We start from the raw sequence: 16181 nt of genomic DNA on the forward strand, positions 1-16181 counted from the left end.
CAAGCTATTGCAGTTCAAATTAAAGATTGGTATGTGGTTTCAGTATACTGTCCGCCGTGGATAAAAGGTAATTATGCTCAATGGGACATCTATTTTTCGCAATTTTCACACAAAACACGCTCATAGATGGCGACTTTATTGCCCACAACCCTCTTTGGGGCAGCATATCTAGCTGCCGCAAAGGGAGGAATATTGAAAAAAACCGTAAAACAGGAACTGGTTTCTGGAATTCAGGGCAACATCAAAGCAGATACCCTAGCCAAAGAGGCTGCACTGGGTACTGGATTAGATTACTACATCGCAGTTCCACACACAGACTTATGGGAAAACTGTCGTCACTTCATCCAAGACCAGTGGAGTGCAGAATGGCGCCGAACATCACAGACTAAAGGTAAGCACTTATTCACGCTTATGCCTGACATTCCTATTAAACCGTGGTTCGCTTTTGGTAACTACACTCGGCGTCATATCAATCATACGGCTCCGTTTAAATAATGTATGTACGCCCGCACATCTCTATCGCCTTAATATTATCCAAAGTAACTTATGTCCATGTGGACAAGCACACGGTACTATAAATCACATCTTTTTTCAGGGTCAGACATATGAACATCAACGTCACGAGCTCATAACTAAGCTTCTTAACGCGGGTTACCAACTGCCGTTAAATGTTTCGTGTTTAATGTACCAACCAACTTTTCGCATTGTAGACTTAATACTCAATTTTTGGTTACCTGTAACATCCAGTTGTAAACTTTTCCTTTTCTCTAGGTACGTACTTTCACATTCCAACCCTTATTTGTGGTCCGTTCTAGTTCGTCTAGTGACGGATCACACAGACGTGAACCATTAGAACCTTGCGTCCCAGTGTTTTTGTTTTATGTCCTGATAGGTTAGCCTAAATAAATTTGTATTTTCTTAAGTTTTATCATTACCTGCTGTGATTAGCTTCAATAAATAGCTAACCCCACTCTTTTGTAGTGCACTAATTTCTTCTAAGTTGGCACCTCTCCTAGATAATAATTAACCCGCAAACCAGTGACTGGATGTAGCGTCTTACGACGATGTCCAACAACTAACCAAGAAGAAGAAGAAGAAGAAGAAGAAGAGACTGTACTTGACCTTGAACGGCATCCAGAGCGTCACAGATCATCTCATTAACCCCGCAAACTATCGATTCGACACAAATATCGGTCAGTTTTCGGTTATTTTTTACAATTCACCCCTACCTTACGGGGCTAGGGGTCTCTTACCTCCAAGGTGTTATTTTCTAGATAGTAAGTCACACTTGTATCAGTTTTGGTTGAGAGCCATGCTGGAATATACACATATACCTCCATTATCTCCGTCATTTTGGAAATTTTATTTTTCATCTTTTGTCACCCCCTATACAAAAGGAGGCTGAACGTGGACTTCTGAAAAATCCGGAGTGTCACTTTTCATCTCAGCGACTCCAAAAAGAATAGATTCGAAACTATTTTGGATTGTATTTTCCATCTCAACCCCCTCCCCCCTTCGCTAGGGGTGCTATGGTTGTCATCTCCCCACGCAGTTTGTCTCCTTATAGTAAGTCATAATTGTACCAAGTTTCGTTCAAATCACTCCAGTAGTCCTGAAAATAATGCATTCGACACTATTATTGGTCGTTTGTATTCATGTTTGTATTTCACACCTTCCCCTACAGTTTCTAGGGGTGTCTTGCCCCCATAGCATTTTTCACAGATAGCAAGTAATATTTGCACTAAATTTACTTGACAGCTATGCTGGAATATATATAAATCCCCTTTCTCACCCCTATGGCAAACGGTGCTTACTTGCACCAAAAAATATTCTGGAGTATCACTGCTCATCTCTGTGACCCCTAAAACTTCGAACTGGACACTATTTATGATTATTTTTATATCTGACTTCCCTCCACAAAGGCGGCTGAACTTGGATTTATAAAAAAAAGTCAGTGTGTTACTATTCATCTCACCAACCTAGAAAAGTTGGATTTGGCACTATTTTCGATTATTTTTGTGTCTCACTCCCCCCTCGCCCCCTAACCCCAAGGAATACAAAAATCGGAATGTCACTATTCATCTCAGCGACCCCGAAAACTGTGGATTCGACACTATTTTCTATTATTTTTGTATTTCACTCTCCCCTCGCCATTCACCCCAAAGGGTGACTTTGACTTTAAAAACCTAAGTGTCACCACTATTCAACACAGTGAAATCGAAAACATTGGGTTCGAAACTATTTACGATTATTATTATATCTCAATTCTCCTCGCCCCCCACACCTAAGGGATAAAAAATTTGGAAAGTCACTACTAATCTCAGCGAACCCGAAAACTATGTATTGGACATTATTTTCGATTATTTTTGTGTCTCACTCCCCCCTCGCCCCCACCATGAAGGGGATAAACTTGAAATTACGAGTATAAAAAATCTGAAAAACCACTATTCATCTTAGCGAACCCGAAAACTATGGATTCGACACTGTTTTCGATTAGTTTTCTTCTCAATCTCCTCCTTCCTCCGCCACAAAAGGGGCCTAACTTGAACTTATACAAATCTGGAGTGTCACTATTCATCTCAGCGACCCCTAAAATTATGGATTCGACACTATTTCTGATTAATTTTTATCTCACCCCCCTTGAGCCCCCGCCCCTCCTTTTGCTTGGCGTGTCTTACCACCATTCTGTTTGTCTCTGATACTAAGTCAAAAGTGTACCAAGTTTGGTTGAAATCACTCCAGTGGTTTATTAAAATAACCTATCCAAAGTAAAGTGTATCATTATCTAAATAAGAACTGTTTTTGTACACTCTGATATGGTAAATTTCGGGAAAAGCCATGAAACATACTTAAAAATAAAGGTTCATCCCTTAACTGCCATAATTCTCCCAAGAATGCTCTTAAATAACTACGTATTACATTCAAAAGTACAACTCCACTCGTTTAGACTGCCCCAATCGATCAGCTGACTGGCGTGGCGCTCTTTCAAAGCACGACCTGTACATCACAAAGGCAATGATGCGATGCATGTCCTACCGGTGTGCCGCTGTTTTATCGCAATCCGTTTAAATTTCCTCTGAGAACGCAAATCTCTTGTTGGCAGGGAGGGTATTAAACAGCCTAGCGGGAGTGACTATGAAGGAATGGTTTTAAGCCCTGGAGTGAATGGGAGATATAGTTACTGCGGTTCCAGCTAGAGGTTCCGATAAACCATAAATTTAGAACTCAATGCAGAAGCGACATGTGAAGACTACGACGCTTGAGCACATGATGTCACGATAACTCTCCCTAATGCAGTGAAATGTAGGACTCACATCGCAGCATAAATATAAATCTAACACGGGTGTTTAAACTCCGATGAAACATCTTATTACTGTTTTGAGATATGCATAATGTCGCGGTATTCTAGAACAAGTAAGATTAGGGAGTGTAAAGATATTTTGGAAATATAGTAGAGTAGCGTTTCAGAGGAAAAAGGGATTTCTGTACTGCAATTGTATTTATCACGTACTCGTCTATATGTTGATCGAAGATACAAGTTAAAAGCTTGCCAAATGTGAACGCGATTGGTACAGCAGTTTTTACGTGAAGGAAATACGGAAAGGTAAATATATCAACCTTCAGATTTGTGTAATACAGAGCAACATTCAAACGTATATAATACAAGTGGCCTGCAGAAAGAAAAGCTGGTGATATGCACACCCAATGTGTAATGAAGCAGAATCTCATAGTAAGACTTAATTATAAACAATATTGTATTATATACAGCGCCATTTTCCACCTTGTCCACGTGCTGTTTGATAAATTTCTGGCAACCCCTGGATTTTCTAACACAGTTAAATGCTACATACATTCAGTTGTCCGTGCCTGAACTGTAGTTTGGGAGTATCGATTCCTATTTTCTTGAAAGGCTGTCCTTCTTCTTTATTTTTAGCTTCATTACAAATATCAGTCTTAACGGGAATTGCAGTCATCATGGCTAAAGGCATGTTCAAATCTACAGAAACTGATTTAATTCACCGAGCGACTGGCCACGTAGTTTGGGGCACGTAGCTGTCAGCTTGCATTAGGGAGATAGTGGGCTCGAATATCACTGTCGGCAGCCTTGATATAGGTTTTCCGTGGTTTTCCATTTTCACACCAGGCAAATGCTGGGACTATACCTTAATTAAGGCCACAGCCGCTTCCTTCCAACTCCTAGGCCTTTCCTATCCCATCGTCGCCATAAGACCTATCTGTGTCGGTGCGACGTAAAGCCCCTAGCAAAAAAAAAAAGCTTCCTTTCCGCTCCTAGCCCTTTCCTATTCCATCGTTGCCGTAAGATCTATGTGTATCAGCGCGATGTAAAGCAAATTCTTAAAAAAAAAAAAATCATGGCAGGATAACAATGTTTCCCCTTTCAGCACATGTACTACGGTAGCTTCCAAATTCATAGATCGTTCCATTATGTTAGGTACCACCCTTAACTAATCCTGAGTCCATGTTCGTATTTCTGAAGAGCATAACAATTGCACTAACTTTCAGGATGACTTTGTTTGGTGGAATTCTTGAAGGTGTAATGGAGATGAGAAACTCTAGAAACTTCTCCGTCGGGTCATCTATGATGACTGATGCAGTACTCTTTGAAATCTCCAGGAATTAAATGTAGCACCTTATTGTTTATTTCATAAAAACCTCATTGAGAGAACACTGAATAACCTGATCGAGTACTCAAATACAGAATTAGGATGAATAGAAGTATTAAATATCAGTTTAACGATAGCGTTTTCTTGTTTGGAATGTTGATGAAATTTCCTCCATGATTAGGCTGACGTGATCTGTTTTCCAACTCCAGCAGTCATTTAGAAAATGCGCGCTCATTTAGCTTTAGCACGCTTTATTTTCTTATTTAACCCCACTAAAATTATTCCTTATTTAATATCGAAGACATGATAGAGCAACCATTATGTGAAATTTCAAATTAGTATAGCCAACTCTTTTGAAGGAACGATTATTTTAAGTTTTGGGTTTTAACCTTATTTCAATACCTTAAGGGCAGATGTTATCAAAACTTTTCTTGTGAGCACTTAAGATATAAAGGCAACTACTAAGTTAAATTTGAACTTCCTACATTACTGGGTGTTAGAGATATGGTGATTGATCAGCGACTGGTATTAGACTTAAAATTTACTTCTTTTTAAAATTTATAAACAAGTATTTTGAGTTTCTAGCAATGTTGTACACTTCTTAAGTTTAATGAATCGAATGATATATCTCGCATCGTTAAAAGCGCTATACTACTGTCACAACTTTGTGTAAGCAACATACAGGCTATATAAGTTAGTGAGGATTTTGATATTTGTTGAGAGAGGATGATTACCTAGCTGCACTTGCTCTTAAAACAACAATCACCACCAACACCATCTTTGATATTCAGGTGCCTCTATAATTACTTCTCTTCCCTTTGTTACGTTTATTACTTTTATAGTAAGCAGTATCAAATTAATACAAACAAAGTTCGCAGTGATGGAACGTTTCTGTGTTACTTAAATGATTAATTAGAAGCTCAGACAGCGGATGATAAGAGGGCAAAACGGAACAAACGTAGCAACTGATGGATTCAATTTCATGAAACACAGGTACAAAAGGCTGTAAATGGATACCGTGCTCCCGAAACTCAAACAATAGGAAAGCGCCTCTGCCACAACGGGAGGTCAAGCGTCCTACAGACAATGCGATTGTTTCTACTGATAGTGGGACAAATGATCCATTAACGATACAGCGAACGTCTACACTGCTCCGTGTCACTGACTGATCAATCAACCTTGTGACTCCAGGTCACTGTGACAGTCCATCACTGCGACTGTGACATTTATTAACGACGAGCTGTTACTCGGAGGGAGGATAATGTGTCCACGACAGATGTAAAAACCTGCGCTTTTGTTGCTAGGGTACAAAATGCAAGATGGAATGTGTCTGTAATATGCTATGAAATGCTTCCATTATTTTTCCACTGATATCGTACAGTCTGTACAAGAAGTAGAAATACACAGAAAATCGTGAGGGGCACTGCTATTTTACGAAAATAGATGATATGAACATGACCTGTGAATGTGACAAAATTTCATTTATTCAGACTAGTTCAGAGGTTCGTTTACCAGACATGAGCAAACGTAACATGAGGTTCCGTTAAGGTTACAGATCTCTTCATATGGTTATGAGAGTGTTTAGGGGTTGTAGTAGTGATGTAAAGGAGAAGGTATATAAGTATCTGGTAAGACCGCAGATAGAGTATGGCTCCAGTGTATGGGACCCTCACCAGGACTACTTGATACGAGGACTGGAAAAATTTCAAAGTAAAGCAGCACGATTTGTTCTGGGTGATTTCCGACAAAAGAGTAGAGTTACGAAAATGTTGCAAACTTTGGGCTGGGAAGACTTGGGAGTAAGGAGACGAGATGCTCCACTATGTGGTATCTTACGAGTTGTCAGTGGACAGTTGGCGTGTATTGACATAAGTAAAAGAACAAGAAGCTTGAGTGGAGCTTTTAAAAGTGGAAAGATCATAATATGAAGGTAAAGTTAGAATTCAAGACGGAAGATTGGGGCAAATATTAATCTATAGCACGAGAACTAAGTGACTGGAATAAATTATCAAGGAAAATGTTCGACAAATTTCCAAATTCGTTGAAAATATTTAAGAAAAATCTATGTAAACTCAGACTTGAGGCACTGAACTCACGCAACATTCCCGTATTGCTGTACGCCTGTCGGACTTGTTACCTAACAGTCAAGCAATAGAAGTATGTCAAAGGAAAATAGTGGGCATATAATTGAGAGACAGAGTTCCAAACAAGACATTCCAAGAAATTACATCCTTAGAGAATGTCGCGCAACAGACCGCAAGAGCAAAGGGGAAATGGGTAGAGCACGTAGCGAGGCTACACGAGGACAGATGGGCACAAAGGACAACCATGTGGGATCCCTACACAGGCAAGAGAAGCCACGGCAGACCAAGAAGGAGATAGGCATACTACTTCAGGCAGTTACTAGGACCACACTGCACCAGCACAGCGCGATCCAGAACCCATTGCAAAGGCATAGAAACACAGTGGTTCAAGTAAAATCTGGAAAGTGGTCAAATAAGAGTTAGGAAATAGACTTATAGATAGAAAACTTACACGAGTGTAGATATTAGTGTCGAAATAAGTACTAAATATACAATTAGAAACGAAAAGCTCACACAAGAGAAGGTGAAATGTTAAAAGTAGGTATAAGCTAAACTAGTAGAAAAAGACTAACAAAATGACAAAACGACCATCTCACGTGACTAGCTCACCGCGCGAGATCAATCGGACAGAGCTCCTCCTCTCGAGCGAGGCCTTTGCCCTTCATGGAACACTACAGGCTAATTCATTCATTCATTCATTCATTCATTCATTCATTCATTCATTCATTCATTCATTCATTCATTCATTCATTCACGTAAGTAACTGATAAGGAATCTGCCACCTTGGCAATTGCCCTAAATGCAGATGATTGATTGATTGATTGATTGATTGATTGATTGATTGATTGATTGATTGATTGATTGATTGATTGATTGATTGATTGATTGATTGATTGATTACATACCAGCGGCTTGTAGCACTAATACTAATAATATTATTGGCTGTACGTCCCACTAACGACATTTTTACGGTTTTCGGAGATACCGAGGTGGCGGAATTAAGTTCCGCAGGAGTTCTTTTACGTGCCAGTAAATCTACCGACATGAGGCTGACGTATTTGAGCACCTTCAGATACCACCGGACTGAGCCAGGATCGAACCTGCTGTCGTACTAAGGGATGCGAACGAAGGTGAAACTGAATATAAAGGAAACATGAGAAAAGTAACACAGGGAAATCTCCGGATGATTATTGGCCTCTACACCTACGTTTCCATTATGACTGTTTGCTAGTGGTCTAACAAACTCATCGAAGGTTTTCTGCAACGAAAAAATAGGAAAAGGCCAGGATTTTGAAGGTAGAGGTCTTAACCTTAACAAATATACATTTGCCTGGAGTGAAAATGGAAAACCACGAAAAACCAAGCAAAACCACCTTCAGGGCTGTCGGCGGTGTGATTCAAACCCACCATTATGGCTATATGGCTGGTTTGAACATCATTGCCCTTTCACCATATCTTTGTGTATACAGGATGACTGAGAAGTCCCTTTACGTGATATAGCATAGGACAGTTGGACATGAAAACATCGCTATGAATAAAACAGGACTTTTTCGTTTATGCATTTATTTTCAATAAACAATGTTCGATTAACATTAATAATTAACATTAATAATTCTGTTCCTTGATCAACAACGTCAGTAAGTATTCCTCTCTGTTCGAAGCAGAGGTTGATGAGTCGCCATGTTACAGTGTGCGTCCGCTGCAGCATGTGAGGCATTTCACATGCATGCACACATTGCTCCAAGTCACGATCACTCAACTCATTCACTGAGAAATACCTAAAACATCGAAGTTTCAAGTCTTTCCACATGTATGGTCTTGCATAGTCGATCGCAGGATACCTAATTCCACAGACCGCTTACGGGTTGACTTCACCGGCGATCATTCAATCGATTCCGCCCCAGCAACATAAGTTTCGGTGCGAGTCGTAGGCTTTCCGCTACGTGGTGCATCGAGAACACTTCCCGACACAAAGGTTCTCTTCTGCCACGCGAATAATGCTGGTTGTGATGGCGGTGGTTTTCCAAACCTCACAATGAAGTCCTTCAAAATGTCTGTCAGTGTCTTCTTCGAATTCTGACGTTTGTGAACCCAAACAGAAGCCACCAAACGCTCCTCGACAGTAAAAGCACTCCTTAACATTTTCGACTGAACGCAGCGAACCACGTGACACGTGAATGACTTCCCCACGCTGACCGAAGTGAACGTGTTATGTGAAGGACTCATGGCAGGAAATTGTTTCCTCAACAATATGTAATAAAAAATAATGCTAATAAATTATCATATATTTGTCTAACTGCCCTACGCTGTAATATATAAAGGGACTTCTTCTCCAATATGTAAAGGGACTTCTTCTCTGCCCTCTGCACTTATAACAATCACGTTTAAATTACTATAATATGATATAGTTCATTGAAAACTTATTTCATGACTGTCTTATTAATTGACTACGTTCAGTACTTAATTGTAAGAAAAGTTTTTTGTGAAATATGTTTTTTACTTTAATTTGTGGGAACGCATCGAAATATCTGTTCTTCAAATACACTGACTCTAAGCTCTGTTACTGAGCACTGTAGCATACATGATTGATTGATTGATTGATTGATTGATTGATTGATTGATTGATTGATTGATTGATTGATTGATTGATTGATTGATTGATTGATTGATTGATTGATTGATTGATTGATTGATTGATTGATTGATTGATTGATTGATTGATCGGTCTGGGAAGACTTGGGAGAGAGGAGACGAGCTGCTCGACTAAGTGGTATGTTCCGAGCTGTCAGTAGAGAGTTGGCGTGGAATAATATTAGTGGACTAATAAGTTTGAGTGGTGTCTTTAAAAGCAGGAAATATCACAATGTTCGTTTATAGGAAGGGGAGTTAGGGATAGGAATAACTTACCAACGGTGATGTTCAATAAATTTCCAGTTTCTTTGAAATCATTCAAGAAAAGGTCTCTGTGAATTAACTGACTGCCTCCACAATCATTTTTTGCAACTAGCTCTGCAGTCTCGCTCTGTTCCATACACCTTATCATTAAATCATTAAAAACTTGGTCTTGGTCTTCTTCTACTTCTCTAACTCTCCATCGCCAAGTCCATTATTCTCCTAGCCAGTGCTTCTCTTCTAGGAGAAAATATGCCGATACTCACCATGTAGATGCTATTACAGCAACTTCCACACTTCTAACATACACTCCAATGTACCTTCGTAGTCGCAATTCTCTCGCAAAATCCATTTTTGCGAAACTGTCCAGCTTTCTGATCAGCCATTGTCAGAATCTGTTTCCTTTTTACCTCGTGTATATTCGGTCTGGGTTTTGTGATCCTCTTCACCAACTGTATTTTCGGTACTAGTTTTTTGTGTTTTACATGATCGCATGTGGACTTCAGAATTTCTAGTTCTTCAGTCTTCCTTATTTCACTAATAATAGCGTATGAGGCCTCCAGCGAGGCCTGGTTTCTACTAGACGGCTTATAGGCGACCTGCATCTCTGTAAGAATAGGCATCTACCTAAAATGATTTCTAATGGTGAAGACATCACGAACACCCAGTCCTCGAGATAGACGAATTAACCAATTAAGGTTAAAATCCACGACCGGCCGGGAATCGAACCCGGGACCCACTGGGCCAAAGGTCAGCGTGCTAACCATTTAGCCAAGGAGCCGGACCTTATCTCACTACGTATTTTACTAATTTTGAACAATGATTGCAATGATTTACTTTAGAGCTGACTGATTCAAAACACACGTGAACCCCTGCATTTTTCAGAGCGGATATTGAACTGATTATCGGACATTGGAAACAATCGGAAGTGAACACAACTTCCTGTTCCCGGCTGTGTTACCATCCCGTGAAGCCTGTGAAACATTAGGACATGGTACCATTTTGCGAGAATCGAAACCGCAAATTTAATTCGTGTACCTTGTATCATCTGCTGAAATATTTACAATGAATTAAGAAAAAAGATGCCGGTATTGCGTACCATTGTGTCCCGCCAGAAAAAATGCACTGTTCTTAGGTAACCTATTTCCACTCTTCGCCTCACATGACCCCAACGTCAAAGCCGGTTGATACGTACAGTTTCATCCACTGAGTTTATTCTCAACTTCGCCTTTATCTACTAATTTCGAGTAACAGTCTGACATTTTTATCCCCACCTGCTTGTACCAGAATTCACTCTCACTAATTTCATGCCTGTAACTGCCAACTTATGGTCCACTCAGTTTTCACTCCCACACAGCGAAGTAGGTCTAAAAATATACGGATGCAAATATAGTGTCGCCCGAGAACTCACTTCTTTCTTACATAAATCTATTGAACTGCGAGCTCACTTCATTAGCTTTGCTGCACCTTCAGTCAATTGAACTTGCTGTACTACCATGCTCAGATAATATATATCGTAAATGCAGTACTTGAAATGAACTACCTCTTCCAGTTTTTATTCCTACCCGTCATTCAGTTCTCTTAGGTTTCTTTCCTACTGAAGTCACTTTAGTCTTGGAAATGCTCATTGTCACATTATACCCGCTATACCTCTTTTCATGTTTCATGATATTAGATTGCAGGCTTTCAGTACAATCTTCCAACATGACGAAGTGAACGGCATAGCCCAAACTGCTTAGGATACAATATTTCCACCTAATTGAATCACTCCCTCACTTTTTATAACTTTCAGTAAGTGCAATTGGTAGGTAAAATATGTCCACCTATTCAATACCAGACTAATAAATCATGTAACTATATTTGGTCAAAAATCAGTTATATTGTCATATAGTTAGTACATGGGACTGGTTTCGGCCGCTTGGGCCATCATCAGCCGTAAGGATTTAAAAATGGCACAACAAAACACATAAAAGACAATGAAACAAACAAAGACATCTAAAAACGGTACACATTAAGATCAATCTGATACAAAACTTAGTGGCACTTGTGTCCATCCATCACGAATATTGTACAATATTGTACATTCACGTAAACATTAAACATAAACATTAAACATGTCAAGATATCAAGATAAGAGAACAAACGTTAAATCAATCTCCGACGGAAGCTTGGTCACACATGTGTCCATACGTCAAAAAAATGGTGTGCCCTGGTTTTTAATTGGTCAATTATTGTATGGAGTCTATTCTTGACTTGTTTGATTTTAACAAATAACTTATGTACACTTGTGAGTAATTGAGGGGGACATCAATAGTTATTGACGGAATACAGTAGATATTGAGGCCCAGTAGGTGTTTTGTCAATACGGATCAGACCGATGTCCGTAATAAAGAGAAAAGAGAAATATAAATAATCTGAACTTCTGTCTGTAGAACAAACCAGAACTTACCCCCTCTCTATTTCCAACTTCCACACAGTTCCAAGGGAGTCTGATTCCGGTGACAAAGTACAGAACACTGAACGTTAGGTTATGGCTAAGGTTGGCGGTGGGGGTTCAGGTTGCGGGAGAGGTCAGGAAGTGGAAATTCAGAAGGGGTGTAGGGGTAATGGAGGACCTTTAGGGAAGTTGCAGCTTCGATTTTTGTTGGATTCGCCTTCTTTACGAACTGAAATTACTATATGAAATAAAATATTCGGCTTTTTAGATACTTCATTGAGGATTCATCTGGGATTAATGTACTGATCCAGGTGAATGTAACAATTTTCAAAAGATATTGAATAAAGTGTCCTTGTCTGTGAATTTTAAAATGTCTAGGTCTTGATATACGGACGTGAATTTGTGATTTGAGTCAGTCATATGTTGACTCATAGCTGAAAAGTGGGTTGTTCTTTTTCTTTTTTCATTGACATGCTCTGAATCACGCATAGCGAAATTACTCCCTGTTTCACATACGTATGTTGCCCTACATTCACCACATTTAACTTTGTATACTCTCGAGTTGAGGAATTTGTTAGTGGAGTTAAATAAATGAGTGTTATGAAATAAGGAGGAATTATTATTGCTGTTTTATAGGCTATATTAAGATTATACTGCTTGAAACTGTTAGTGATGTATATACTTGTTGTTATACGTAAAAGAAGTATAAATTTTCTTATGTGTAGTTTCTTTTGTTAAAGTGAAGAAACGCCGGTTCTTTATTTTATTGATTATTTTAACGATAATTTTTATTATATCCATTGTTTTCAGCTATAGCCAGAATGGTATCTATCTTCGAAGTCTCCTTTAGACAGAGGGATTGTGTAGGCTCTGTGTCTCATGCTAAATACGCGGCGTTTTTTAGTGTGAATCTGGGTGTAATGAATCCTACTGAATGGTGCCAGCGATTTGAGACGGCTATCTACAAATGATTCGTATTGAAGGATAGATGGTCATGGTGTCTGCTAATGGCTAAGTCAAATTAATTTAGGAATGGGTGAATTTCGGATCCTAAGGTAAAATCTATGTAAGGGTCGACGACATCGAGTTTATCGAGAGTAGCGGTCGCATTTGTAGTTTTATGATCTTTTATGACAAGGATTTCATCGACATACCTAACCCAATAAAATATGTTATTGAAGTTGGTGATGTTGAGAATCCTATTTTGTTACAGATGATCTAAATTTATATCTGTTAAGATGCGCCATTTTTTTTAAATCTGAACAGCTGATGATGGTCCAAGCGACCGAAACATGTTCCACGTACTAATTACATGACAATGTAACTGATTTCTAACCAAATATAGTTACATGTTTCATTACTGTGGCATTGAATAGGTGACCCATTTTACCTACCATTTGTAACTACTGTCAATCCGGATCATAAAGAAATTTTTATCGTCTGATTTCAGTAAGTATTTCATGTATATTATGAACAACAAAGGTGAAAGGATACAGCATTATCCAACACCTGCAACTACTTTGAACCAAGAACTGATTATGCCATCAATTCTCACGGTGGCCAGATTGACAACATAAATACCTCTCTGATTTCCTGATTTTATATGTTCTACAGAATGTCTCTAGAGTATGTATGGTATTAGAATGGTTGCCTGGATAAAGACTAATTGGTATTGAAACAGATTGGAACAGTTGGTACTGCTTCTCTGCTTGGTGCACAAATTTGATTATTTCATATTAGTAAACAAAAGATCAATCATATTGTTTCTGTGCACCACATAGCACATATGCTTAAATTAAGTGTATGAAGTTCTGTAAAAATTGGGACTTTGTTTATGAAATTAATTCATTACTGAAGTCGCTCTACAAATTCTGACATAAGTTTCCCACGAAACTAGGTGAGGTGAAACTGGTTGCTGAAAACCTTGAGACGAGAGTTCGGAAATTTCAATATATGTACAGTGTAAGATGGTTTGCAAACAAGGTTGGTTTTGTATTAGGTCTAGTGACTGATTGTAAATGTGTTATTGTGCACTTGGAACATGTAATTGTACGTAAAGGTAAATCAGCTAAAGTGGGAAAAGTTCTACTGAGAAAACTCACTGATTTTAAATTTGTTCACACGTTGTACTTTCTCTGGAATTTTTAGAAATTCTGAAGAATCAGTCGCTGCTGTTTCAGAGGGAGCAGCTATTTCTCAGCGCTGTTGAACTAAACGTTAATATTACCATAGCATCACCTGATTTTCTCAAAACTACCCCTGACCCAAGTGAAGATAAATTTGTAACAAACACCTCCATTAGTGGTATTTTTCAAGAACTACAACTGAAGAGAGTCGGGCCAGCTGCTAATTCCGATGTTGATTTGAAGAAAGAATGATTAGTTAGAGTGTCAGATAGCTGAGCAATGATTCAAGGAACTGTAGAAAAATCCACAGCAATATCTGATACATTTGCCTGACTAGCTGGAACTGATCTGGATGGTGTTGGTGTGTTCAAAGTTCATGGAAGAGGAAAAAGAATCCTTCGAACTGTTGGAGTTGGCAAGCAGTGACAGATTACCTATTCTGGAACAGCTACTGTCTATTACGTTGAGTTCTTTCTGTCTGTACAGCATTGTGTGAGCGAGGCTTCACCACCACCATCTTAGATTAGAGTTATAAAAATACGGATTCATATCGTCATTAGACACAAACATTTCGTGTGATTTGATTATGTGTAATATTAATGGACCAGCAGTAAAGAAATTTGATCCTGCAAGGGCTGTGGACCTGTGGTCTTCACAAGGCACATTAATGGTGTCAAGCAACCAAGCAAGAATTAGATCATTATTCTGTACGGTTATAATAATAATGTTATTGTTTGAAGTCCCTTTAATTACTTGTATTGTTTTCGGAGACGCCGAGGTATAAGAATTTTGTTCGCAGTCTTGGCAGGAAATCTACCGACACGGGGCTGAAAGATTCAATGTTCAATATGTTTCGAATTTTTGTAAAATAAAGCTGACACTAGCGTTTACAGCTAATAGTCTTACTGTATTTCTAAAATGTAATATTCCTACTGTTTAAACGTTTAGATTATGAACAGTAATACAGAGATCAACGCTAGGTAGCGCAAATCGATTATTTATAAGTACCGGTATCAGGTTGGGTATCCTTTCTGTCTGCTAAACTTTTGGGCTGGATCCTCAAATCAGAAAAGAAGTCTGCACGCCTGCTATACAGTATATACGTATATATTCCCGTTTATTAAGGAACCAATCTCCTGTATTTACTGGCTGCCGTTAAAACAATACAAGGAAATATTTTAGGTAATAATATTTACTTTTAAAGCAATATAATTAAATATCTGTAGGTTCGTTGGTATAATACTTACTGTTACGGAGTTATCCGTGGAAGGCAGAGGTGAAAGAAGGTGCGGGCTGGAATGGGTCTAAGTACAAAGCTGAGATATTAATTAAAATTGAATTAAAGGTTATATTTTCAAAAACTTAACAATTTTGACATAGAATTTGAACATACAACAAATAACAACAAGTTAACAAATCAGGTACAAGACCAGGAAAGCCAAGATTTAGAGATACCTTAACGATCTGGGCTTCGAGCCCCACCTTTTACAATTCGTGACCTCTCAGCTCACAACCACATATTACCAAAGGGCAGAAATTCCCTTATTGCATGGAGCACTTGCTCTCACCTTTTAACCTCATGCCTCCCAGAGGCACTTTTCAAACACAAGAAAGAGCTGACCCGCTCTCAATTTTTCAAGCCTATTAAAGGCAATACCAGACTTTTACACATAAATTGCCATCAAGGCACCGCTTACATCATGAAACGGGGGTACCTCGTACCCAACCTACTGGGCCTCAGTCGAAAACAACAGGTTAATTAAATGGCCCAAAATACCAAGATGAATGGAGGCGTTGCTTGCACTCCTACATGAAACCTTTTAAAACCTAAGGGGCACTAGGCCGATGACACAGGAGCTATTCCCAAACCAGGGAGGTGACTCGTATAAGAAAAAAAATTAACACACTAAGAAGAGAAGAAAATCGGTTATGAAAACGTAGTCACCTCAAATAAAAAATGAAGGGGAGCTCGACAGGTAAAGCACTCTCTATCCCCGATGTACAGTTAAAGTAATAA

The sequence above is a fragment of the Anabrus simplex genome, chromosome 4 (genome assembly GCF_040414725.1).
Source record: "Anabrus simplex isolate iqAnaSimp1 chromosome 4, ASM4041472v1, whole genome shotgun sequence".
NCBI lineage: Eukaryota > Metazoa > Arthropoda > Insecta > Orthoptera > Tettigoniidae > Anabrus > Anabrus simplex.